At 44.7% G+C, this 10757-nt stretch overlaps 1 protein-coding gene across 1 annotated transcript in view; it reads left to right on the plus strand.

Moving 5' to 3' along the window:
- The first annotated feature begins 313 nt into the window (after positions 1-313).
- The window catches only part of CUNH7orf50 (chromosome unknown C7orf50 homolog), a 135083-nt gene continuing 124639 nt past the window's right edge, over positions 314-10757 (plus strand). The window contains exon 1 of the mRNA XM_023740250.1: positions 314-640. The gene's annotated coding sequence lies outside the window, so the exon portion shown is untranslated. The remainder of the gene's footprint in view (positions 641-10757) is intronic.

Here is a 10757-nt window from a genome sequence, read left to right on the forward strand (position 1 = left end):
GGCTTAAGGAAGGTCCAAAGATCATCTTAGGGCGATAGCTTGGGTGGGTCACTCCAACCTCCAAAGAACCCAGAAATCTGAAATTGACGAGGATTAAAATTCTGCTTCTCAGAATCAACAGATGCATTTCATGACATAAGCCGATTACGGTACCCCGAAGTTGCTTGGCCCCAGGGCTCCGCCCCTAGACGGAGGAACTGCCAACCAGATCAGTCAATTTTGCCACATTTAATATCCTGTTCCTGCCCGGCAGGGCTCTCTGAGCACAAAACGAGATAACCAGGTCACTCGCTGCTCTGGCGCCTACCTCTTTCATTTTGAGCAGCCAAACTGGGGGTGTGGCGGACGGATCCCGGACCGCCTAGACGGGATCCAGTGAAAGGGACAGTTGCCTTGGCAACCAGAGGCTCGCGCTCTCTCTCTTTCTCAGCAACCAGCAGCTCCTAGAGATGGCGTCACCAGCCCGCGCCCGGGCCTCGTAACGCCCTTTTGCGGCTACAGCTTGCCATTGGTCTGCGGTAAGACAGATGTAGGCCCTGTCCAATGGTACGCGCCGCGCTCTTGGGGGCCGGACATCTTTCCCTGAGGAGCTTGGCGCTGGCGGAAGCCGGGCATTGGTGGCCACCCGGTTCTTCGGCAGGTAGTGCGGAACAGATCGCTGGGGATGCGGGGGCCGGGGCGCAGGATCTGGGGCCGGGGAGTGGGGTCGCAGCGAGCGCAGGCTCAGCCAGCGGGCCCTAGCCGCGGAGCAGCTCCGAGCGCTGGGTGGGCTCCCCCCGGGCACTGGCTGGTCCACGTGGATTCGCGGAGGCCTTGCTTTGCGGACCCGTCCGGGGCGGCATGAGGGGTGGGCTGCCGGGGGTCCGCGGCCTAGTGAAATACAGAATGGCCCCCTCGGTCTCTGTTCATCTCGACGATGTCTCCCAGTTGTATAAAGTGTTTCCGAGCCGAGGGAACATCGCGTGAGGCTCCGGATGGCACTGGCCTTGATATCGCCGTAACCCTGGCCTCGGCTTCTTCCTCTGTACAATCGGAGTTCGAATTAGTGAAGCCACTAGGTGACCTCGGAGGCTTTTCAGCTCTGATTTTGCGTTTCCTTTCTTCTTTCTTTTCCCCTTCCCCTTCCTTCCTTCCTTCCGTTCCTCCCATGTGTCAGCACCGGTCAAGACGCTGGGGCTGCAGCAGTGACAAAATAGAAACACGTCCCTGATCTAGTGAATTTACATTCGAAAGTGTAGGGATAGAGAATAAAGAAGTAAGTAAGACACGTGCATCCGATGGTGATAAGTAGTATGGGGAAAAATAAAGCAGAAAAGAGAATACAGAGTGAAGACGCAAGCAGGTGAGGGAGTGACCCAGGCTGGTAGCTAGGAGAACATCCCAGGCAGAGCGAACCAGCAAGGTGCCCAGTGCAGTGTGGCTGGATCAAATCGAGCAAAGGAGACAGAAAGAGGGGACGAGGTCAGAGAGAAGGGGGCAGAGCAGTCATGTAGGACCTTTGTGAGAAAGTAGATTTTTCCTCTGGGAGAAATGGGGAGTCTTGGAAAGTTTTTCAACAGAGGTGAGATACAACCTGATTTAGACATTTTAAAAGTCTTTCTGGATGCTTTGTTGAAAATCAGCTGGGGGCAGGATCAAGGGTGGGAGCAAGAGGTCATTTAGAGGCAATTGCATAATCTAGGTGAACGATGGTGGCTTAGACCAGAATACTGGCAGTAGAGGTAGTAAGAGGCAGTTGAAATCTGGATGTATTTTGAAGATAGAGCCAACAGGATTTACTGGTAGATTGTTCGGAGGTGTGAGAAGAGAAGTCATGGATGACATCAAGGTTTTTTTTGTTGTTAGTTGCCATCGAGTGGGCTCCGACTCATGGCAACCTTATGTATAACAAAACGAAACATTGCCCGTTTCTGCACCATCTTCATGATCGTTGGTATGTTGATCCAGTGTTGCAGCCACTGTGTCAGTTCACCTTATAGGGTTTCCCTCGTTTTCACTGACGCTGGTCTCATTTTTGCTAACCTCATTTTCGTTGATCAAGGTTTTTAGCTTGAGCTACACTCTGGATTTTATCAGATGGCCATTGATTGAGGGACTAACACTGCAGGAAGATCAGGTTTGTGGATGATGATCAGGAGTTTCAATTTTGCCATGCTGACTTTGAGATATATGTAAAATATATGTTACCTATATATTATTGCTGAATTTCACTAACTTAGACCTCTCCTCTGAACTACGCTGCCAACTTGACCTTAATATATATTGTATATTATAAGTATGGAGCCCTGGTAGCACAATGGTTAAGAGCTTGCCCGCTAACCAAAAGGTCAGCAATTCAAATCCACCAGCCGGTCCTTGGAAATCCTATGGGGCAGTTCTACTCTGTCCTACAGGGTTGCTGTGAGTCAGAATCAACTTGACAGCAATGGGTATGATTTATTTTTTTAAAAATTATAAATATATGATGCGTGTAACATGTAATATATGTCACATGTATACACATGTGACACATATGCATATATATACAGTAAGGTTGAGTTGGAGTCACTGGGTAGTACAAACAATCAATGTGCTCTGCTGCTAATTGAAAGGTTGGAGGTTCTAGTCTACTCAGAGGCACCTTAGAAGAAAGCCCTGGCGAATTACTTCTAAAAAATCAGCCATGAAAACCCTATGGAGCACAGTTCTGCTCTGACAGCCACGGGGTTGCCGTGAGTCGGTGTTGACTCCATGGTGACTAGTTACAGTTGAGTTGCAGTGTAGTTCAGTGTAGAGGTCTATGTGAGAGACAACTGGGATCCTCCATGTAGAGTTGGTATTTAGACCAGTGAGACTGGATGGGATCACAAGGAGTGAGAGTGGGTGGGAAGGAAGTTTTGAGGTGCTCAGAGGTCAAGGACATGAGGAGGTAGGAGAAAAGGCAGGAGCACATGTATCCTGGATGCCATGTGAAGAAAGCACATCCAAGGAGAAGAGAGAAAAGAGCGGTTACCTGTATCAGATGCTGTGAGGCCAACTAGATAAGGACTGAGTTGGCCGTGGGGTTTAGCTTGCGCACGTCACTGTGCATGCCATTGGCGATCTTTTCCGCAGAGTGATTGGGGCAGAAGCTGATGGGAGAGCGCACAAGGAGAATGGGTAAACAGGATTGAGAGCCAGTGCAAGGAAACAATGCTTGAGGATTTTGCTGCAGAAGGGAGCTGAGAAATGGGGTATACATGGGAGGCATAGAGTGGAGAGTTATGGTGTGGGAAATTGGAATTGATTCAGTGGAAAGGCGGTGCAGGTGAGGGGAGCCCCGAGTGAATGGGAGGGGACAGGACCCAGTGCACCATTTGAGGGACTGGCCTCAAGGGAGCGCAGCCATGTGTCCCTTGTCACAGAAGATGGCCGTGCCGCTGGGTAGGCAAACCTGTGGTAGAGCTTGTGGGGGCTGTTTTATTTTCTCAGTGGTGAGGAACCGAGATCACATCGTGAGATGAAGATGGGGCTAGGGGAGGGAGGTATTGGGGGTTTGAAGAGATTGGAAGAGGTGAAAGGGAGGTGTTGTCATTTGGGAAGGTGACTGGACCAGGGGACTGGAGTGGAGTTGGGGAATCCCTGAAGATCCCTGTGAGGTTAGTGGTTTTGAATGTAAAGTGAGACCTGTTGGCCTGGTTGTGTGGTTTTACCAGGCTTGCAGTCAACAGAGTTAGGCAGGAGTCAGTACTAGAGTTGTGATTTTGCCAGGCATGCACTACGAAGGGAGAGAAGTGTGAGGGAGTGATTATAAGGATGGACTGTGGAAATTAAGCTGTGGAAATGAGACCATCTGAGGGGTGAGGGACAGGAAGACACTGTACCATTGGTGGATTGAAGGACTGTAGGATCCTGGGATGCCCACAGTGGGGTGACCTGCGAAGATGGGAAGTAGGATTGGTGAGAGGGACGCTTGGGATTGAGATGACGGTGGACTTGCAGTTATTTTAATGACAGGCTTTAAAGCATTGTCTTGGGGGTCGGTTAGCTGAAGAGTAGAAGCTGGGGTGCTGTTAATCTTAAGTGGGCACATCAAAGCTGTGAGGGAGGCCTGGGTCAGAACAGGAGCAGAGCCACGTCCTGGGACAGGCAGTGGGGTTCAGTGCCTGGACTCTTCTGACAGGTTTCATAGAGGTTTATGAGATTGTGAAGGTCCAGACCCTCTTTTGGGGTGGGCCACAACCTGCCAGACCACATGAGAGATGATGTCTACATGCTGGATGAGAGGGCACATCTCTGGGTGGTGTTTTCAGATGAAGAGGAAGCCTTTTCCCTACAGGCAGACATTTTTTAGGGTCCTCTGTAGTTTCTTCTTAGCCCTGGAGATCTGGCAGTGCTAGCCAGTGTTTACCGACCTGACCCCATCAGTAATTAAATACCCCAGCTAGTTTACCCTAGCTAGTCAGCCTCAGCTAGTTAACCTCAGCTTGTCACCCTCAGCTAGTTAACTCCAGCTATTTAACCCTAACTGATCAGCCTCAGCTGGTTAACTCCAGCTAATCAGCCTCAGCTAGTTAACCCCAGCTAGTTACCCCTAGCTAGTCAGCCTCAGCTGTTACGTGGGCCCTCAGCTTTCTGCTGGTGGAGTTGTTCCTTTGCTTCGTGTCACACCCTTGGGTGGGTCTCTTAACATGAGTGTTTCTCTGCTTTTGTTGTAGAAATTACAGGAAAATATAAGGAAAAATAGAAATCTTATAATCCCGTCCCCTAAAATGCTAGCATATTTCCCTCTACTCCTTTGTGTATATTTTGTATGTAATTTTTGTCTTAAAACAAGGGTCACTTTGCAGACATGGATCTGTGCCCTGTCTTTTCACAGTACAGTGTAAACATCCCTCAGATGACTAAGTGTTCTCTGAGATCACTTTTTCATGGTTCTATAGGAATGTTCATTTGCATGAATGAGCCACTCATTTGTCTGGGCTGCTGTTGGACAGTTATGTCGTTTTCAGTTTTTTAATGTTAGAAATAATGCTGCCATTATTACCCTTACTTACAAATCTCTGCCCATGGTTATTTCATTAGGGTAAATTCCTAGAAGTGGAATTGCTGGGCCAAAGACCTTGACGGATGTTGTAGAGTTACCTTTTGGAAGGCTGCACCCATTTGCGCCCCCTCAGCACTGTGCGACAACGTCCTTGCATCACTGGCTGACCCACACTGGAGAGGATAATTGAAAAACATCTTTGATGTAAAAAAAACAAAAAAAAATGACTTTTTTAACCTATCAAATTAACTAAGTGATGTGTGCACAGAGCTAAAAAACTGAAATAGTACCGTCATTGTGTGCTGTCGAGTTGATTCTGACTCATAGTGACCCCATGTGACAAAGTAGAACTGTGCCATAGGGTTTTCTAAGCTGTAATATTTATGGGAGAAGGTTGCCAGGCTGTTCTCCTGCAGAACCGTTGGGTAGGTTCGGACTGCTGACCTTTTGGTTAGCCGCTGAGCGCTTAACCATTGCACCACCAGGACTCCTTTCAAGTAATGCTAGAAGACTCAAAATAACAGCAGCAGTTACTGTGCCTCCCCAGCCATGCTTCTCAGGGGCAAATGCAGCTTAATCTTTTAATTATTTCTACTGGAGTCACTTCCATATTTCTAAAGAATGTGCTTATATTATGGGTTTTTGTGGGGGGGTTCTTACCAATTTTAGGCATAATTTATTGATTTCCCACTCTCATGGATGTGCCTCAGTTTCCTTATCTGTGAACCTACCTTATTCGTCACAAGAAGTAAATGAGTTAATACTTGTAAAATGTTAGAACAAGGCCTGGTGGTTCAGTGGTAGAATTCTCACTTTCCGTGTGGGAGATCTAGGTTTGAGTCTCAACCAGTGCACCTCAAGCATAGCCACCACCCATCTGTCAGTGGAGGCTTACATGTTGCTGTGATGCTGAACAGGTTTCAGTGGAGCTTGCTGACTAAGACAGATTAGGAAGAAAGGCCTGACAATCTACGTCCGAAAATTGGCCATTGAAAACCCTATGGATCACAACAGTCCAATCTGCAACCGATCATGGGGATGGCGCAGGACCTGGCAATGTTTTGTTCTGTTTTGCATAGGGTCACCATGAGTTGGGTGGACTTGACAGCAGCTGACAACAGTAGGTGTGAAGTTGTGTCTCACATGATTTGCATTTCACTAATGGCTAATGATGTTGGACATCTTTGCGTGTATTTATTGTTCATCTGTAGATCTCTGGAGATATGTCTAGTCACATCCTTTGCAATCGGGTTGTTTTATTGTTGAGTTGTAAGCATTCTTTATAATATTCTGGACACCAAACCCTTGTCAGATGTATGATTTGCAAATATTTCCTCCCATTCCGTGTCTTTTGTTTTTACTTTCTTGCTGGCATGGTTTGCTGCACTGAAGTTTTTAATTTTGATGAAATCCATTTTATCTGCTTTTCTTTTGTTGCTTGTGCTGTTGGTGTCATATTTAAGAAACCATTGCCTAACCTAAGGTCGTGAAAATTTACTCCTATGTTTTCATCTAAGAGTTTTATAGTTTTAGCTCTTTCATTTAGGTTTATGATCCATTTTCAATTAATTTTTGTGTATGGTGTGAGGAAGGGGTTCAACCTCATTCTTTTGCGTATGGATGTCCAGTTGTCCCAGCAGATTTGTTGCAAGACTGTTCTTTCCCCCATTGATGGATTTTGCACCTCTATCAAAAAACAACTGACCATAGATGTAACTGAGTATTATTTTCTATAACCTACATTCATCGCCTCAAAGTTATGAGTCAACATCTCTTAGAAATATTAAAAGAAACCATTCTATACTATGGAAAAGTCTGTTTTCTTCTCTTTTTAGCAAATAGACTTAGTGATTAAACCTTTTGATGCTAAGATACAGAATAAATATAGATTGAACTTAACTTTGATAGAAACTGGTTTGTAAATATTTGCTCAACTTCTTCTTATTTCTCTAACAAGGTTATTGGCTGGCCTAGTCCTTTGTCAATAATATCTCTCTCTTTCAAGATTTCCTATTATACAGCTAATTGAAATCTGTAGCCTCTGGCTTGGGTTACTTTTTCTAGATGAAGCTTAATTAAAGAATATGGAGCTTGGAATTTTCTGATTCTGTAATGCTAATATCTTTCTTTCAATATGCTATAATCAGTTACAGTCCCAAATTGACACACCTGGGAGAGAGGGGCCCCCTTATGCTGGACCTTGTGTCCTTTTTGACATGGCCCTGTTTGTTTGGTTGTTTCCTTGTTTTCTGGCATAGCCTGATGTCCCAAGTTAACCTTCTACTTTCCTCACCCCTGATGGGGAAACTTAAGGAGCTCTGGTTCCCTTTTTAAAAAAAAAAAAAAAAATTATTGTGTTTTTGGTGAAAGTTTACACAGCCAGGTTCCCATTTGACAGTTTCCACACAAATTGTTCAGTGACGTTAGTTACATTTATCACAATGTGTCAGCCTTCTCTTTAATTGTGTTTAGTTTGTTCCCTTTCCAGTACTCGAGTTTCCCTGCCTCCTTATCTTCTCTTCTTTGCTTTTGAGTAATTGTTGACCTTTTCATCTCATACCAATGGTTTTTAAGTAGGGCACCGATCTAATGGGTAATATCCTTTATTTTATGTGCCACTGTGCTATTTCCCTAAAAGATGATCTCAGGGGATAGTCTTGGTTCTAGGTTTAAAGAGTATCTCAGGGCAATAGTCTCAAGGAGTCCTTTATTCTCTACTGTTCCAGTTTGTCTGGCTTTTTTTAAAAAATAATTTGAGTTCTGCTGCATATTTTTCTCCCATTTGATCCAGGACTAACTATTGTGACCCCAGTCAGAATGGCCAGTGGTGTTAGCAGGGACCATCTAGTTCTGGTCTTGGGGTAGATGAGGTTGTAGCTCGTGTAGATTTGTTTCTTCTCTGGGCTTTTGGTTACCTTCTTATTCTTTTGCTCCTGGCGAGTAGAGACCCATAGGTGTATCTTAGATGGCCACTTGCAAGCTTTTAAGACCCCAGATGCTACTCACTTCACTAGGATGCAGCTTATGAACTTTCTGAACTGTATTATGCCAATTGACTGAGTTGTCCCTTGAGACTGAGGTCCTAAGCCTTCAAACCCAAAAAACCAATCTCTTAAGGTGTTTGGTTATGTATGAGGGGTGTCTATAATTGTGTCTTCTATGAGTATATATGCCTGCACACCTGTATCTTTCCTTACATGTATATATAGTTATTTCTGTCTGTGCACACATATGTATACATCTGTACCTACCGATACACTTCTATGCCTGTACACATACATATGTGATCATACACTTGTGTTTTTGTATTTAATCCTTTATTGACATATGTTTGAGATGTTTCCATTAAAAATACGTAATGGAAAACAGTCTGTGTATGTTTGCATGTGTTGTTGCGTGCCATCCAGTCAATTTTCGACTTGTAGCAACACTATATGACAGAGTAGAACTGCCCCATAGGGTTTCCTAGGCTGTAATCTATAGGAACAGATTGCCAGGTGTTTTTTTCCTGCGGAGATGCTGGTGGTTTTGAACCACCAACCTTTTGGTTAGCAGCCAAGTGCTTAACCATTGTTCCATCAGGACTCCTTATATTTGCGTGTACTAGTAAGTAAATTATTGTTGCTCAGCTCCAAAAGCAACAATAATTTTATCCTCTGCTTCCTGATGCTCACGTGGTAGCTTCTGGGACTCTGCAAAACATCATTTGTTCCAGCTCCTTCTTAGGTTCCACTAAAAGGGGGCAGTAGAGGGACACTAAGGAGTTCTGGTGCACAACCATTAAGCGCTCTGCTAACCAAAAGGTCAGTGGTTGAACCCACCCAGCAGCTCCATGGGAGAAGGCCTGGCTATCTGCTCCCGTAAAGATTACAGCCTAGAAAACCCTGTGGGACAGTTCTACTCTGTCACATGGGATCACTGTGAGTTGGAATTGACTGGACGGCACCCAACGACAACAACAGAGGGAGAGTAGAATTTAGGGTAAGGGTGGATGTTGGAGCAGTGGGCCTACTCCAACAGCAGCTGGTTCCAGCTTCCCTCCTGGAAGAGCTCCATCGCATCCTCAGGGGCACAGCAGCAGCCGTGCCCTCCTCAGGGGTCTGGGGCTCTCCCCGCCCCCTCCAAAGCTCTAGGCTCTGGCACCGCAACCATTTTTCTGGATTCCTGTCCCCAGGGGCCCAGGGGTCGTAGCTCTTCCCATGTTTAGGATCCTGTGTTACCTCAATGCCCCCAATTCTGCGTAACAAAGTGTTCGCATTAGAATGACTGCTGGTGTGGTTTCTGTCTTCCTCAGTGTCCCCTGCCTAAAACAGCAAGTGGCTGGGTTTTTTGTTTGTAGGTTTGCATCTGTAAAATTGATAGATGAATTATTTAGGAGTTCCATTGCTGGGACAAAAGATGTTTGTGTTTTTTACTTGTAGTGACTATTGCCCTCCAAAAAGGTTGCTCTTGTTTATACTTTCAACGGTTTTATGATAGTGCTTTTTCTATGCTTTTGCTAACAGTGTCTATTATCAGTCTTAAATCTTTGTCTGTCTTCACTCAAGAGTAAAGACATTATTTATCTATAACAAATTATGGATAACATTTCAAAGAATGGGAATTCCAGAACACTTCATTGTGCTTAGGCGAAACCTGTATGTAGATCAAGAGGCAGTCATTTGAACAGAACGAGGGGATACTATGTGGTTTAAAATCAGGAAAGGTGTACGTTAGGGTTGTATCCTTTCATCATACTTATTCAGTCTGTATGCTGAGCAAATAATCCGAGAAGCTGAATTATATGAGGAATTTCAGGATTAGAGGAAGACTGCGATATGCAGATGATACAACGTTGCTTGCTGAAAGCAAAGAGGACTTGAAGCACTTACTGATGAAGATCAAAGACTACATACAGCTTTCAGTATGGATTACACCTCAACATAAAGAAAACAGAAATCCTCACAACTTGACCAATAAGCAACATCATGATAAATAGAGAAAAGATCCAAGTTGTCAAGGATGTCGTTTTACTTGGATCCACAATCAACGCACATGGAGGCCACAGTCAAGAAATCAAATGACGTATTGTATTGGGCAAATCTGCTGTAAAAGACCTCTTTTAAGTGTTAAAAAGCAAAGATGTCACCTTGAAGACTAAGGTGTATCTGATCCAAGCCATGGTATTTTCAGTCACTTCATATATATGCAAAAGCTGGACAATGAATAAGGACGGCCGAAGAAGAATTGACACCTTTGAATTATGGTGTTGGCAGAGAATTTTGAATATACCGTGGACTGCCAGAAGAATGAACAAATCTATCTTGGAAGAAGTACAGCCAGAATGCTTCTTTAGAAGTGAGGATGACGAGACTTCATCGCACGTACTGTGGACATGTTATCAGGAGGGACCAGTCCCTGGAGAAGGACATCGTGCTTGGTAAAGTAGAGAATCAGCAAAAAAAAGGAAGACCCCCAATGAGATGGATTGACACAGTGGCTCCAACAGTGGGCTCAAACAGCAACAGTTGTGAGGATGGCGCAGGACCAGGCAGTGTTTTGTTCTGTCATACATAGGGGCACCATGAGTTGGAACTGACTTAATGGCACCTAACAACAACAACACCCAAGGATTATTTTATTTTAATTTGCATTACGTATTAGATAGGATGAATTTTTTTTTATTTTTTAAAATATTTTATTGTACTTCAGGTGAAGGCTTACAGAACAGATAGTTTCTCATGTAACAGTAACACACATGCTGTTTTATGAC

The sequence above is a fragment of the Trichechus manatus genome, unplaced genomic scaffold (genome assembly GCF_000243295.1).
Source record: "Trichechus manatus latirostris isolate Lorelei unplaced genomic scaffold, TriManLat1.0 scaffold00151, whole genome shotgun sequence".
In the NCBI taxonomy this organism is placed as follows: Eukaryota; Metazoa; Chordata; class Mammalia; order Sirenia; family Trichechidae; genus Trichechus; species Trichechus manatus.